The following is an 18,528-nucleotide window of genomic DNA, read 5'->3' as shown; positions in this document are numbered from 1 at the left end:
GAGCAGGACGTTGGGAGCCAATCCTCAAAAGGAAATACACTTCAAGGACAAACACTCGATCCTCAATGAGTTACAAAGATTCATGGGGAAAAGAAAATCACATGTTCGGCAACATAAAAAGAGTAATGAACATACAGTACTTTCTACACCAAGACCCACATGCAAAGAAATACTATTTGCGAATTTCACATAAACCAGCAAACTAATCTTACGTTTGGGGGATTGAAAGTCCTACAAGGTGGAGACTAGAGAGTGAATTTAATTATTTAAAGGAGGTCGGGTTTCCATCTCCGGACAGATTGCAGTTTTTTGGTGAGATCTCTTCATCATTGTCTTGTTTAATTCCATATATCTTGTTTGCCTACTTAGTGTGTACATTATTTACATGTTGATCATATTGCCCCTCCTAAGGGACAATAGTTAAAAAGTAAATATGTACGGATGCACATTTAGTGAATAAGCAAACAATGTATATGGAATCATGTACAACTTTATTGAGTATATAGCTTTTCTTTAGTTACACGCTTTCACGGTACCATTGTATTCTTTTCTGTGGAGTGATCTTCAGGACCGGTTTAGACGGTGAGCAACCCGGGCGACTGCCCAGAGTCCAAATCTCCAGGGGCCCAAAATTTTTGGGTTATGTAGTATATATTTATAAAAAAATTATTACCAAAATGATTTTTAGGGCCTAAATTTAGATCAAATTCAAACTAACTCAAAATATAAACAATTTGACTTGTTTTTTATTGCTAATTGAGCACGTCTATAGTGAAAATAAATAATTTTTTTTAATCTTTATTATATTTGTCTTTAAATGTCATTTTTTTTCTTTCGCCTGCCTCATATGACGGGCCCTACTCTTTTATAGCGGTTGTTTGGAGCATGATCTAAATTTTGTCATCGGAATTTTCTTCTCTTAATACCTTTATTTACAACATTTTGTTTTTGGTAAAAGTGTTGTTTGCACGAGAGTTATTTTCTGTAAAGGCAACATTTTTAGAATTATGGTTGCATAGCCAAACATCCATTGCTTACGTAGTTGATTAATCTCCAAGTTTAATCATTTTAGAGATTATTTTCTTTTATTTAGAAGTTTTAGAATTTTAGGATTTCCTATGCAACGCTACAAATAATACATTTTCACTTATATATATATATATATATATATATATATATATATATATATATATATATATATATATATATATATATATATATATATAGAGAGAGAGAGAGAGAGAGAGAGAGAGTTCAATTGAGAAAAAAAAAGGTTGAGAATAAGGAATAAACATGTGTTTTCCAACAAAAACATGTTTCCTTAAACTATGCTAATCATTACCTTAATATATACAAAAACATAGTTTTTTTATTTTTTTTTTAATTTTTAAGAAGCTATTTTTATCGAAAAATGATTTTAAATATACCAAAATTCATGATTTTTTATTCTCTACAAATAGACATCAATATTAATATAGTTTAAAGATAAAATAAAAAATTTATTTTTTTATATTTTCAGCTATCGTTATTCATAAGTGAATAAAAATGAATCAAGTTTTTACTATAGTACATTCGTTATTCAATTATGAATGTTATGAATAAAAATTATGATTATTATTATTTTTTTTTTTTACAATTTAAGTATCATTCATATATGAATATAGCATATAATAAATATAGTATATTCATATTTAAATATTAGACGATCCATTCACTTATGAATATTACATAGTATATTCACTTGTGAATATTAGATGGTATATTCACTTATGAATATTAGATAATATTTTCATATCTGAATATTATATAATATTACATGGTATATCACATGTGAATATTACATAGTATATTGATTTGTGAATATTAGATGATATATTCATTTATGAATATTACACAGTATATTCACATATGAATATTACAATGTATTTTCACAAATATATATAATTTTTATATGTTATTCACATATGAATAACATACAGACTTGCATATTTGTTTTTTTTTTTTAATAATCATATACTGAGAAAACATATTCATATATGAATATAACGTGGTAATTTAATTCATATATTTTATCAAACAGTTGGAGTGTATACAATTTAACTGTTTTTAAAAATATTAAAAACATGATATTTTGACTATTTAAATCTTACAAAAGAGTAGATTTATAGAGAATTATATGAAATTTTTCAAAAAAAACAATTTGATATTTTCTAACCTCAATTTTCAAGTTTTATTTGATAATCGATGTTGAATGAATGATATGAAGTGGATTTTTGTTGATTATCGATGATGTTGATCTAATAACGTTGGGAGTATAATTAATCATAGATGTTAAAGATCTGATCGTATTTAAGCACAATTGAAGGTTGAATTAAAAGAACCAAAAACGAATTTTTGTTGTTAACTGTTGAATCGTGTTGATTATTGATGAAGATCGATGATTGATTAGCACTGGATGATGTTGATGGTGGTTTAATTGAAGAAATCTGGATGATTGTTGAAAGTTGGAGAAGAAATTTGGATGATGAACGATGAATGGGTTTGAACTACAGATACGTATTTGAGATTGAAGGTTGTTCTCATATTTACAAGTTTGTCACCATGTCTTTTTATGCTTGAATAAAATGAGTGGCTGAGAATGATTCCCCCATTCTCAATCTTTTTTATTTTCTCAATTGAACCCACCTATATATATATATATATATATATATATATATATATATATATATATATATATATATATATATATATATATAGAGAGAGAGAGAGAGAGACGTAAATTCAATTGAGAAAATAAAAAAGGTTGAGAATAGAAGAATCATTCTTACTCACTCATTTATTTTTGCCACAAAAACCTCTATCCTACAGGTGGAAATGAGAAAGGAATACACATGTGTTTTCCAACAAAACATGTTTCCTTAAACTATGCTAATCATTATCTTAATATATACAAAAACATCATTTTTTTCGTTTTTTTAATTTTTAAAGAGCTATTTTTATCGAAAAATAATTTTAAATATATCAAAATTCATAATTTTTTATTCTCTATAAATAGACATACATATTGTTATAGTTTTAAGATAAATTAAAAAAATTATTTTTTTAAGTTTTAGCTATCATTATTTATAAGTGAATAAAAATTCATCAGATTTTTACTACAGTACATTCGTTATTCACTTATAAATAAATAAATATGATTAATTTTTTTACTTTTAAGTATCATTTATAATACTTATTCATATATGAATAGCAAATTAACTGTAACAAAAATCTGATAAATGTTTTATTCATCTATGAATATAAAATATGATGATAGCTAATATACGTTTTATTTGTATATAAATATAATATACGATGAAAGATGATGTCAAAAAATATATTTTAAGTAAGAAAACTTTATTACGTGTTATATTCATATATGAACGATATTCAAACTATAAAACAAGTTAAACATACGTTTTATTCATAAGTGAATAACGAATGTACTGTAATATATTCACTTATAAATAACGAGAGCTGAAACTCTAAAAAAATATAAATTTTTTATTTTATCTTAAAACTATATCAATATGGATGTCTATTTATAGAGAATAAAAAAATTATGAATTTTAATATATTTAAAATAATTTTTTGATAAAAATAGCTTTCAAAAAACAAAAAAAAAATGTTTTTTGTGTATATTAAGGTAATGATTACATAGTTTAAAGAAACATATTTGGTTGGAAAAATATGTTTATCCGTTATTCATTTCCGCCATGTGGGTGAGAATGATTCCCTCATTCTCAACCTTTATTTTTCTTAATTATATATATATATATATATATATATATATATATATATATATATATATATATATATATATATATATATATATATATATATATATATATATATATATATATTCTTCAAAATCTATAAATTCACGTATATATACTTAACTTAATGATAATTAATCTATTTAACAATTAAAAACATTATTTTTAAAATAGACTATAAAAAAATTACTAAAATACCCATATGCAATCCTTCGCATAACCGATATCCTTATTCACAATATAATTGTTCATGACCTATAATGTTTTTGCTAATTTTTTTTTTTAAATAACCATGAGATGATTCATTACCAAATTCAAAAGAAAGATTTACATAGACGTTGCAGGTAAACGAGCAACAAGCTGTGTTGCAACCCCCTTTTTAGATGGCAAAACTAATTATTTTAAAAACAACATCTATAGATCTTGGAGTCATAACATTACTATGCATAACCCGTTAGACTCTATTGAGTAATTCCACAGCTTTTGGCGTAATCACCAGCTTTTGTTAATTGAATTTGCAATCACTAGGTTTTACTCTAGTTTTGCTAATTTATCGAGTATGCAGTCACTATGTTTCGCCACTAAAATCAGTTGGTAATATGCAACCACCAGGTTTTGCTAATCGATTATATAACATACAAAGCGACAAAGAATCAAGTCATAAATAATCATATCGCGAATAAGGAGATCGTTTAAACGAGGGATTGCAAATGAGTAGTTTAGTAATTTAGTAATAATATAATTTAAAGATAATGTTTTAACTTTTTAAATAGATTAGTTATATTAAATTAAGTGTTAGGTGTTTACACCCTATTTCGAGTCATTTCATAATCTGGGGCTGTGACTCGAAGATCAATTATAATAAGGCTTTGGACATTGGGGAAAGAGTGGATTAGACCCTTTTGGATGATGCTAATTTAGAGAGTTCGGTTTGCACTTTGGAGCCCAAGGGTATAATAGTAAAAATGATGGTTCGGGCCTTTCATGAATTAAAGATTTTAGTTCGATGAATTTTAAGTCAAAAGTAAACAGATAGGGTTGTAAAGATCCTCAGCACCTTTCTGTGGATATAAGGATCATCGAAAACGGAGTTGGAACGAAGAAGTTATGATCATTTGAAGTTATGAGGATTTTGGGCCAAGCCGAGTACACTGGGCGTACAAGGCGTACGCTGGGATGATCGCGGAGTGATATCCAATATGTTGGGCGTACCTGGAGTACGGTGGGCATACTCCAGTCAGATGCAAAACCTAATATAACGTCCCAAAACTTAAGACTAAAACTTTTTATTTTTAAATTAATAAATCTATTATCCAAAACATCATCATAGAAATCATGGTGAAACAAAGTGTATCAATAACATCCTAATACATCAGAGTAATCATAAAATATGGAACGAGGTGGTGTGTGTACTGCAATCATCCTAGGATCTTCTCCTTTACACTAAAAGTACCTAAAAACATAAACGGAAAACCGTAAGCACAAAGCTTAGTGAGTTCCCAAGATAATACATACCATACATAACAAACATATAATGGGCCCCGCCCGACATTGAGCCTCGCTCGGTATACAAATCTATCAGTCATCGGGCCCTGCCTGGTATACATATAACATATAAGCATATAGATACATAACACATGGAATAATCTCAAAGATAAATAGTATACATAATGGTCATCAGGCCCCGCCCAGTAAACATATAAACACATAACATATGCAAGAGTCACGCAGACATCTAGCATCCTAAACATATCAACCATGGGTCGACATTGGTGCCTTCGACCCGCTAAACAAAGTGAGGAAACTCACCTCTAGCTGCTAAAACACTCAAATGAATCTCGGTCTGCTGGTCCGGAAAGTCCCCGAGCTAACATCATCAAATAATATCCAATTAATAATTGTATCTTGACCCATAATCAATAATCTAAGCTACTTGACCCATATCTCAAGTAAAAGACCAATTTACCCTTTTTCTTACTTGGCCCAAAACCAAGGCCCAACCCAACTAATCAAAAGGCCCAAAATCCTAAATGGCAACCTTAAGCCCAATATGGCCCAATCTTCCAAATTCGGCCCAAAACCTTGTAACGCCCGTAGATTAGGTCTAGTCAATTTAGAGACAATAAGCATCAAAAATGACTTTTTGATGGAAGATTATTTAGAAGGATTAATCTTAACCAAGTTGTAGTATATGTCTCAAGGTTTCCGAAAATATAAAGAACGCCGAAATTCGAGTTATAACGAAGAAGTTATGACTTGTCGAAGTTTCGCGACATAACCGGCACTACACAGCGCGATGTAAATAGTGAATTTACGTTAGAGAGATATTTATCCAAAACAATCTAAATGAGAATTGAAGATCTCATCGATAGTAGTGCAACGACGGAAAGACGGACGAAAACGGAGTTCAGATGAAGGAGTTATGAATTTCGAACGAAGTTTTCCTGTCCCAGCCTACTAAAAATAATATATAAGTAATATATTTATAATATATTAAAACTAAAGTCAAAATTAGCCAATGGAGTCTAAACGAGAGTTGTAGAGCATAATCTCACCTTCGCATCGATATAAAAACGTCGAAAATGGAGTTCGTATGCGAAAGTTATGAATTTCTGAAGTTCAGGCACAAACCCCAAAGTTGTGTCAGAGACCACGACATGGAAACCAGTGCCACGACGTGGCAAGTCTCCTGACACCTCCGGGAGTCCCCCAGATGCAACTTTCAATGACGTGTGCAGTGAATACCAAGCCCACGACATGGAAAAAGGGTGCCACGACGTAGCAAGGGCCAAATTTGTCCTATAAATAGATTTGAAGGGCCAGCCGACTATGGTTGCTCCATCCCTTCTCTCCCACTCCCGATACACCCTCTAAGCCTTATTTTAACCCCCCGAAGCTCCGGTATCAACCCTGAGACCCGAAGCAAGTCCCGAAGCCCGAAGATCCTGAGAAGAAAAGAGTTTCCGAGTCGAAGCTCTGCCCGCGAGAAGCCCGGTGTGCGAAGTAATCCTGATATCACCGAAGAATACTACTCTTAGAGCTGTAGGGCAGTCCGAGCATCGTCTAACCAAGTGAGTGTGTGGTTACTTTCTTCTAACACATAGATCTGAAGTATTTGCTATGAAATACGTGTTATGTGTTTATATATTGTTTGTTTATTTTAGATGCATGTTGGATGAATGTTTTATACAAGTTTGTATATAATTTAAACTATATATGTAAATTATATCTACAAATATGTTGGGTAGAACATGGGTAGATGGAATACTTGGTGGGTGATGAGAGATGGTATGAGTAAACTCTAGTAACTATGGAGTTAGCGCCTACTATTGAGTAAACCCTGGTGACTATGGAGTTAGCGCCTACTATTAAGTAAACCCTGGTGACTATGGAGTTAGCGCCTACTATTAAGTAAACCCTGGCGACTATGCGACTTAGTGCCTATCGAGTAAACCTTGGTGACGATGTGACTTCGTGCCTATTAATTAAACCCTGGCGACTATGCGACTTAGTGCCTATCGAGTAAACCTTGGTGACGATGTGACTTCGTGCCTATTGAGTAAACCCTGGCGACTATGCGACTTAGTGCCTATCGAGTAAACCTTGGTAACGATGTGACTTCGTGCCTATTGTATAAACCTTGGTGACTATGGAGTTAGCGCTTGTTGAGTAAACCTTGGTGACTATGGAGTTAGCACCTGATAGCTATGGAATTAGTACTTGAGAGATAAACTTTAGCAGCAGTGGACTTCGTGCCAGTTCCTTAGGTCAATCCTTAGGAATGATTGAATGAATGATAGTTGATTCTTAGGGTAAAACCTTAAGAGTAAAGAAGATAATGGGGAAGGGTAGTTGGGTTAATTGTTAGATAATTGAATATAATAATAATATTATTGTGGGTTGAAAACCCTATATGCTCACCAGGCTCCCAAGCCTGACCCACTCAGTTTTCTTTGCATTCACAAGGGTATAAGTTGATGGACTTGAGGAGAGAATTTGGATTATAGATCAGTAGTTATAAATAACTTTTGTAAGGTCTATTATATATTGTTTATGCTTTTGGTCTGTATCGGAACATGACATCTCGAGGTTTTATTATTTAATGAAAATTACATTCTCTTTAAGAAACGTTTTGATAAATTTTATCATATTTTGTTTTTGGGACAAATTCCGCAAGTGTTTTCCTTAAAAAGGATTACTCTGATTTTAAAACAAAGCATAAACAAATTGGTCTTTTCTGGCCGCGAAATTGGGGATGTCACAAACCCAGCATGGGCCTAAATCCAAGAGAGCCCAAAATACTAGAAATAACTCAAAATTAGAAGTTTGGTGGCCCAACAAGGCCCAACCTTAAAAGTCCAAAGCATGGCCTAATTTTGAGAACGTCAAGCCCAAGAGCCCATTTGCACAGTATGCAAAGTGTACTCAGCTCGTACGCCCAACATACTCCCCAAACTACCAATCCACTCCATTAAGGACTTAATTAGTTAAGACCTCTTACCAAACTCTTAGATCTAGTCCTAAAGAGTGACTTAATACGTAAATTTGGCAACTTTACACCCATGGATGACTTAATGGGACCCAACACTCAAAAAGAAGCTTAATAAAGCTCTTAACACTTGCATGGACCAATATCTTTCATAAAGTTTGCATTTTTATGAACAAGGGACCTCCATGGAGCTAAGATCTAACATCCATGGCTTCTAGAGTAGATCAAAAGCTTAACTTTAGCTAAAAAGACCCAAAAATGCATAACGAAGTCCGAAAACTAGATCTACCATAATGAACCATCAAGTAGAGAGCTTTATACCTCAAATGGCTTGCAATGATGATGATGTTAAAGTTGGATCTACAAGCCCAAGCTACTCCTAAGCAACCACCAAAAGTTCTTTTTCTCTCACTAAAACACCACAAAAATCTCACTTTCAAGCTCAAAACTCACAAGAGGCGCTTAGGATTTTGTTTTTAGGGCATAAGGTGATGGAGACTGATCAATGGTGTGTCCAAGACTGAGATAAGTTGTTTAAATAGGGTGAAAACCCTAAATTAGGGTTTTCCCCTGCACCATGTACGCCATGCGTACTCCAAGTACGCCCCACGTACGTGGGTGAAACCCACGATTAGCTAAAGGGCTAGTACGCTAAGCGTACTCATAGAGTACGCCCCGCGTACTAGATAGGGACCGAAATATTAACAATTTGCATTAAAGGGGATAAAATGAAACTTACCAAATTACAAATGTTACACCTAATTTGGGGTCTTAGACCCTATTTAAGTCTCTTAATCATTTCCAACCCTTCTTATCTTCATCCTCCATCCCTTTTAACCCTATGTTCGAAACCCTAGCCCCATTTGGAAGGATTTTGAGCCTTGGAGTAATTTTGGGTGGATTTTGGTGCATTTGGAAGAAGAAGAAAAATCCTTGGAAAAGTGTTGGTTGTCTTGGAGTTTGTAGATCCAGGCCTTCTCCATCTTGATATAGCTTCTGGAGGTAAAAAAAATTCATCTTGATGGCTTTCTCATGTAGATCTAGTTTGGGTTATGATTTCTCATGTTTTGGTCCCATGGTTCTGGTCCTTATGAGTAGAAGTTACTCCAGAACCTTTGAGAATCATATTTGGTCTTTGTTGAGGTCATTAAATCATAAAAATCAGATCTTGATGAGTATAGTCCTTCCATGCATGATTTGGTGGTCTTTTGATGAAGTTTGAGACTAATGGATTTCGTTTGGACCCCATTAAGCCACGAAAAGTCATAAAGTTAGGAACTTTGTGACTTAAGACATCCCTTAGTGGTTAGATTTGTGTTTTGGATGTTTCGGTCTTAAGCATTAAGTCCTAAAAGTGGGAATTGGTCACCTATCGAGTATGTTGGGCATACTTATGCGTACGCTCAGCGTAATGCATGGATTTCCCCGATTCCTCCCTGTGATAGGTTGTATGTTTGGCTTTAGCAAGCAGTACGTGGGGCACACCAGCCCGGTACATGTGGCGTACTCGAGAGATACCCTTATTGGGCCTTAGGTCTTTTGGGAATTGGTCCATGAGTTATTGGGTCAGATATGGGAATGGTGTGACATTCCCAAATTCACGGTCATTTTAAAAATTTTATTTATGCTTATCTAAAAATCAAAGTATTCTTTTTGAAGAATATTATTACAGAATTTGTCCCAAAAATATGACAAATATATTATCAACGCATTTTTGAAGAAATGTATTTTATTTATATTAAAACATTGGGATGTCATCATCAATATAGAAACATAAGCATAAACAGACCTTACATTCATTTACACTAGTTATGTAGATCTCCTTTAATCTCTCAGTGTAATATATCTTCGCACCGATATCTATGATACAAATAGACTGAGTGGGTCGGGTTGACAAACCTGGTGACTACATAGGGATTTCAATCCCATAATGTTATATATATATATATATATATATATATATATATATATATATATATATATATATATATATATATATATATATATATATATATATAATAACTTGAAATATACTATTTTTGCCTCATATAATCAATTTTACCCCACCCCGTCGATCCTTACAAAGAAACGGTCCATACTCTCAGATCTAAAATTAACAATTTTACCTAATCCATACTCTCGGATCAGGTATGTCTAATCAATGCTCTCAAATTAATGACAAATGACTATGCCCACTCCATACTCTCGAACTAGGGACAAATAACTATGTCTAATCCATGCTCTCGGATCAATAACACATTTTAAAGTTCTACCCTCAGTGTATATCACACCCGTATTCATAAGAAGATTCTACCCGATATTCATCTTAATTAATTTAGGTTTATTGTAAATCATCATATATTATCATAAATGCTCTTAACACGTAATTCAGGGAATATCAAATATTTCACACATAAACATATATTTATTACTTTAATTAATACTTGTATTAAAATCATGTTCATGAAAGGGACTATGCATTGACTTGTTAAAGTGATGACTCGTAATCCGAACGATAGCGCTTCGCTTTTAGCAATTGTCTTTTCCGTCGACGTAACCTAGTATTATTATCACTAAGTTTTAGTCTAATATTTATTGAGACTAATTATTAGTATAGATTTATCATTAACACAAAGTCTACATTCAAGATCTATCAAGTAAGGAACAACCAGGTAGGATCATATCGGAGGTAGGTTCTGTTTCGTATACGAAGTAGATTGTTTGGAAATCTCACTTTAAACACCTCACTAAATTACAATCTAGACATCATCCCCATAAGTAGATCAATAAATATAAAGACTTGGAATCACTGATAAATCTTGTTTATAGGTTCATAATAACGACTTATGACTATAGATATAAGTTACACTAAAAACAAAATAGTGTAGCTTAACTTACAGGGCTTTTAACGAAAACCGGGAAATTACGCGGGCAGAACTCCGACTCTAAAAACTTCTTTTCGTTGGCTTTTTGACGACTCAGAGTTTCTTTATAGCACCCTAAAACTAGGAGAAATCTAACAAGAAATAAAGAAGGATTCTAGAGAGAGTTTAGAGGAATAGAGTAAGAAAATATGAAGAATCCATCCTCTATTTATAGGGGTCTGATCATAGAGTAGGCCCTAAGTTTTGTCCCTATCTTCTGCGTACGAGCTCCATTTTCTATGTTTTTATATCCACGCTTTGGTATTTACAATTACTACAACTTTCATTTAGACTTGTCGGCTAATTCTCATTCTATATCAAATTTACAAATCTGTATCGAATTCATCACGCTCAAAGAGTAGGGACTAAGTTTCGTCCATATCTTTAACATACAAGATCTATTCTCAACGTTCATTATATCCACGTGTTGGTATTTTCGAGTGCTACAACTTTCATTTAGACTCCATCGGCTAATGCTCATTCTATCTCAGATTTACAAATCTGTATCGAATTTGTCGCGCTCGAAGAGTAGGGACTAAGTTTCGTCCATATCTTTCACAAACGAGCTCCATTTTTTACTGTCGTTTTATCTTTGAGCTCCTATTAACGAGATATTAATTCTCTTTTATATTGTTTTGGCTAAAATTCGATCAATCTAAAATTCGATTTTTGGGTTGTATATTGTATGCTAAATCTTAGAAAATTCATAACTTCCTCAAATGAAGTCAGATTTGGACGTTCTCTATATGAACGATCTCGGTTTAACGTCTACTACGAATTTCGTTTAGTTCGCTAAGGCTAAAAAGTATTACGTCAAAATTCACTTTTTACGATACACGGTGTCGTGTCAGTTTAGTCGCAAAACTTCGATGGGTCATAACTTCTTCGTTATAAGTCGGATTTCAGCGTTCTTTATATGTACAGAATCCTTGTGACATATACTATAACTTTGGTTAAGATTATTTATTCTAAATACTCTTCTATGACAAAGTCATTTTTAACGTTTATTATCTCTAAATTTACTAGCCCGAATCTGCGGTCGTTACAAATGGTAAAATGGTATTTTACCCATTGGAATGATAGAATATGAATTAGACCTTGGATTATGGGACATTACCATAATTATTGAATAGGAATAATTTGGTTGTGTTCTGTGTGAGGAACCCGGTAGCAGCACGTGTGTTTCAGTTATCTCAGATCGAGGTGAGTCTCCTCGCTATACCTGTGGGTCAAAAGAATCAATGTCGGCCCACTAGTATTTGTATATGCTAGCTGTCTTTATGACTCGTGCATGGTATGTTGGTCTAGGCCCATTTTATGACGGGATAGGCCCATTATATGACGGGGTAGGACCATTTTTATGCTAAATTGGGCCCATGGAACAGGAAGGGCTTGGACCAATGTATGTTATGTAGGATTCTAGTTGTGTTTGTGACTCTTGCATTATATGTTGGGATAGGCCCATTGGTTAGGAAGGGCTATGCCCATTATTGTGGGTCGACCCCAATGTGAGGGCTAGGCCTAAGTATATGTATGGTATGTGGTATTTTAGGGAACTCGCTAAGTTTTGTGCTTACATTTTATGGTTATGATTTTAGGTACATCGAGTTCGAAAGGGAAGGGTACGACTTGGTCTCAGTGCATACACCCATGTTTCCGTACTTTATGATTTTGGGAATTGTACTCTGATAAACATTTTTACTTTGACGTACTTCTGAATGGTTGATAAGATTAAATGATGTTTTCTGTTGAACTAAAAATGAAATTTTTACGTTATAACTTTTGGGACGTTACATCAAGGTATATATGTGAGTTTATTAGTTTTATAAGGATATATATATATATATATATATATATATATATATATATAATTTGAAGTTTTATAAGGATATATGCGTAATTATGAAATTTACTAGGAAATAGACAAAATTTTCTATTTTTTTATCATTTATTTTGTTTTGGTCAAAAATATGCAAAAAAAAAATCAACCAAATTCGTAAAAGTTGTGGTGTTGTATTCAGAATATTAACCAAGATTTCGAGGTGCTAGACACAAGAATTATGAGGAAAACCCTTGAACCCGGGTGAGATCGCCGACATAAAACCTCAGGAGCCGAAATATCTGGGTTGCCTTGGTAATTTCATTGAATCGAATGAGTATAATTAGTATGTTTTTAGTTGTAGAATACAAGTGATAAAGAGAGTGATTTTGTGTATGATTTTGAGACATAATTTGCCTATTTATACATAATGCACTAATGACTATAAGCCGAATTCCTATAATCTCAACATAATCTTCTTCCCTAAAAGTCCTCTTGATCAGGTCATCGTCATCCTGAAAATCTTGAAGACCAATTATTTTATTCATGTTTTTCACAGTAATTATGTGACATCCCTTATTTTCCAGAACTGAAAAAAAAACTTTTTTTTACGCTTTGAAAAACCATAACATCATTATTTGCGGAAAACCTCAGTATAATAAACAATTTTGTGTAAATTGTTTCCTTTTATAAAAAAAAAAACTATCTTTGAATAAAGATGTTGTTTCGAGATAAAAAAATCTAAGGATGCCACTATCAATACACAACATAGTTACAGCATAATGACCTACAATCTTAAACTCTATTACAATTCTTATCTTTAATCACTCATCGTCCTATTCAAATCAGTCTTAACACCGCTACCTATGATGCATGTAAGTGGAGTGGGTCAGGTTGGGAAACCTGGTGAGTCACATAATGTTTTCAATCCCACAACATTATTATAATAATAATTTATAATTATCAAACCTGCAAAACCAACTATTACCAAAACCATATCATATATCCTAGATATCTTATAAGGTAATATCTGCTTTAGTTAGCCATCTCGTTAATCCTCACATACTAACCCTATGTAACAGCCTCATGGATTTTATCAAAAGGATAATTGTGAACAACAAGTTGCTTTGGGGATTCCTTGGCAGCAAACGAGGATAAAAAGTACAACAAATGAGAGGAATGAAGTGCTCAAATGGGCATATGATCCAGTCTCCTCAAATCGGTATAATTCATTAACACCACAAGACAGTTAAATCGGGGATGGTTATCAACACCCGTTATATGGCTTAGACTATCCTAGTAATGGTCCTCCGACGCATCATATCCACCAGTTAATTAGATGACTCTGACATACATAGTAGTGGTCTGAGTCTCGAAGCTCGTCCAAACATCACGAAAAGGGAAACGCTCACACACGAAGCTTATAAAAAGAAAGCAATGTAGGATACTAACATAGTACTCTAGTACGCTCCTGTACCCTGAAACGTTGTAACATCCCGATTTTCAACATAAATTTTTCATTTTTATTAATTCAAATATATTAGAGTATAATTACAATACGTGGAAAACATGATACGAATGCGCATATGTACAGTCGAGCCTTGCCTTTCTCATTATCCGAAGAGATACATAAAACATTTGTAATAAAATAGGTAAGCACAAAGCTTAGTGAGTTCCCCAAAATACCATATATATCACAATACATATACATGCATACAAATAAAGACTCATGATTGTTTGCCGATCCACCGTTTAGCTCCCAACCTTTCGCCGATCCACCAATTTTATGCATATTTAGACCTACGGTCTTCCTGGCATTTCTTCGTCAATACATGGGTCTATAGGCTCCTAACATGTCGTTGTTTCTCCTTCAAACCCTATTCTAGCCGTAATTAATAATTCAAATACAATAACACTTTATCACATAGAGGCTATACTTCGGCTCTTCTAGTACAGGCACATGGGAACTATCGGTCTCTACTCTACTAGCTCATATATCCTAACATACATCGATATATTTTGTAACACACAATATAGTGAGATAACTCACATGGAAAATTACTCAGACGACTAACAACTATCCTTCTGACGATCCAATTGGTGGGTAACACGGCTATGAAGTATTAAACTATAATGCTATAACTTATTAACATTTATGAAAATCCGGTAGAAATTAGATTCTTTAAAAATTCCAAATATACTTTCATGGGTATCAAATCAGGATCATGTAATGTCCCAAAAATACCGAGTAACATTTTTATCTTCATTAAGTTAAATTCCATTCATTCATTGTTCCAAAAGACGATCAAAGTCAAAGTATTCTAAAAACATTAGAGTAATTTGTAAACATTTAGTGCAGAATAAAACTCCAAGGGATGCGGTACGATCAAGTCAGACCCTTCCATTTGAAAACGGAAGTACCTGAAACCATAAACATAACTGTAAGCACAAATCTTAGTGAGTTCCCCAAAATACCACATATAACACATATGAAATATAATAGCACGTGGCTGTGTCGGTTCCGTATCGTCCCTGAGTCCATAATGACTCCATGTAACAACATGTAGCTGTGTCGGGTCCGTATCAACCCCGAGTCCATAATGACTCCGAGCCCAGATTGGCTCTATACATATAACATACAATCATACTAGTAATAGTTACAAAGATAGAAAGCATATACAAGCATATTAGTAAGTTTCACAAAGACCACAACCATCCTACAACATAATTCAGTGGGTTGACATTAGTGCCTTCGACCCACAAGTATAGTGAGGAGACTCACCTCACACTCTAAAAGAATAGTTGCACCGATCACTACTCCAAAAGCTATTTCTACCGGTTACCTATACGATTAACAGGGTCCCAAATCTCAACTACTATTCAAATTACCCAAAATGACCTTAGGTCAAAATCAGTCAAATTCATGGTCAAATTCAAAAACTCAAAGGTGGTCAACACAGACTGAGTATGTCTAGCATACTCGGTCACTACGCTCAGCATAGTAAATCCCTTCCTGATTATGGGGCTCTATCCTGGTACGCTCAGTGTACTACCAGGTATGCACAACGTACTTGACCAATTCCATTTACCTTCATTAAGTGCTTATTTCATTAAGATCTTACATCTAAATATCAAATCTAGTCCCAAATAACATTCTAAGTCATAAAGTTTCCAACTTGATGGCATCCTATGGATAGAAGGAGTCCATACACCAAAATCCTAACTTAATACACAAACCAAAGCATCATGACTCTTGCATGGAGGGAAGAAAGGGACCAAGATCACATTTTTTATTACTCCTAATAGCTCCATAATGAATAAAGTTTCCAATTTTATCCATTAGGATGGTCCAAACAACCAAGATCTAGTCTTTAAGTCTCAGAGGGACAAAAAATGCATCTTTCTCAACTTAATTCATTAAGTCCAAGTCTCCAACCTTTATATCTGAATCAATACGATGTTTAGATGGATAAAGTTTCCAACTTTATCCATAAAAAGGTCACAAAATTTCAAGATCTAAACTTTATGCACTAAAGTGACCAAAAGCTCATAAAACCAAATAGCTTTTGGTAATTGTATTGTGTATATCATCACGTAACATGTACAGGAGATAAATATATAATAGATATAGTTACAAGTTAGCCCCTATAGTAATATTATGTTGTCTAATATTCCCCCGCAAGCTTATGCCGGTTAAGGACATTGAGCTTGGATCGTAACCCCTCAAATCTTTGTGAAGATAATGGTTTAGTGAATATATCAGCGATGTGATCATCTGTGGATATGAATTGAACTGAGAGACGCTTTGCTGAAACCTTCTCCCTAACAAAGTGGAAGTCAATCTCAACATGTTTTTTGCGAGCATGAAATACAGGATTAGCAAACATATAGGTGGCACCAAGATTGTCATACCAAAGAACCGGGGTTGTCATGACTAGAATGCACAGTTCACATAACAAGGTTTCAAGCCAAGTAACCTCAGCAACGGTATCGGCAAGAGCTTTGTATTCCGCCTCGGTGGATGACCGAGAGACAGTATTATGTTTCCTTGCTGACCAGGAAACAAGGTTCTTCCCAAGATATATAGCATAGCCCCTGGTGGATCGACGGTCATCCGGGCACCCAGCCCAATCAGCATCAGAATAAGCAGTGAGCAGACGATTATGCCCATCACCATAGGCATGAAGGGTAGTATCTCGTGAGGGCGTGAGACATAAGCCAAAGGTGCTGGTGCCTTTAAGGTATCGAAGAATCCGTTTAACCGCTGACCAATGATTAACGGTAGGAGAATGCATGAACTGGCACACTTTGTTGACTACATAAGAAATATCTGGCCTAGATAAGGTGACATATTATAGAGCCCTAACTGTCTGACGATATCGAATAGGGTTATCAAAGGGAGCACTGTCACCAAGAGTAAAATAAGTGCTGGTAGGAAGGGGAGTGCTTACAGGCTTGACATCAGTAAGCCCTGCATGTTGAAGAATATCCAACACATATTGTTGCTGAGATAAGAAAAGATCAGTGCCACAAGTTGTAACAGAAACACCAAGAAAATAAGAGAGAGCCCCCATGTCTTGAATAGCAAAGGTCTCACTAAGATTTCAAACAATATGATTAATAGCCCCTGGATTATTACCAGTAATAATAATATCATCAACATAAACTAACATGAAAACTTGTATAGCCTTAGCCAAGAGGATGAAAAGAGAAGGATCAGTGTGAGATCCTCTAAAGCCGAGAGTATTGAGAGCACGAGACAGGCGGTGGAACCAGGCGTGATGAGCTTGTTTCAGCCCATACAAAGACCTATGAAGCAAGCAAACATGATTAGGTCTGTGTGAGTCAACAAACCCTGGTGGTTGGTGCAGGTAAACGGTCTCATGAAGGTCACCATGAAGGAAGGAATTTTTAACATCGAGTTGTCTGAGGGGCCATTTGTTGGATACCGCAAGAGAGAGAACAACTCGAACCATGGTAAATTTGACAACCGGGCTAAAGGTGTCATGATAGTCAATCCCAGGTTGTTGATGAAAGCCTTTAGCAACAAGAAGAGCTTTGTAGCGCGAAACTGAACCAGTCTGATCCCGTTTGATTTTGTAGACCCACTTGCAATCAACAATGTTAATGTTAGGTTTAGGAGGAACAAGAGTCCAAGTGCCATTCCGAATAAGAACCCCATATTCATCCGCCATTGCTTGTTGCCATTTGGGATGTTTAACTGCAACGGAAAAGGTTGTTGGTTCCTGTTCATGGTTAGTAGTGGCATGAAAGGCCGAGGGGTCAAATGGTTGAGTTTTTTTCGGGTGTTGACGCAAATTAGCTGGGCGTGGCCGAGCATTGTATGGGGCCTCGGCAGGGGACGATTGGGCGACGGAAGGAGCTGTCGGAGGGTTAACAGGAGCGTTTTGGGTGTCAGTAGCGGTCGGTGGTGCATCGGTTAGAACAGGGAGGCGGCGTCTCCGGCGTTCATAGGTACGA

The sequence above is a fragment of the Lactuca sativa genome, chromosome 8 (assembly GCF_002870075.4).
Source record: "Lactuca sativa cultivar Salinas chromosome 8, Lsat_Salinas_v11, whole genome shotgun sequence".
Lineage (NCBI taxonomy): Eukaryota > Viridiplantae > Streptophyta > Magnoliopsida > Asterales > Asteraceae > Lactuca > Lactuca sativa.
Note: the sequence above shows the minus strand (reverse complement) of the source record.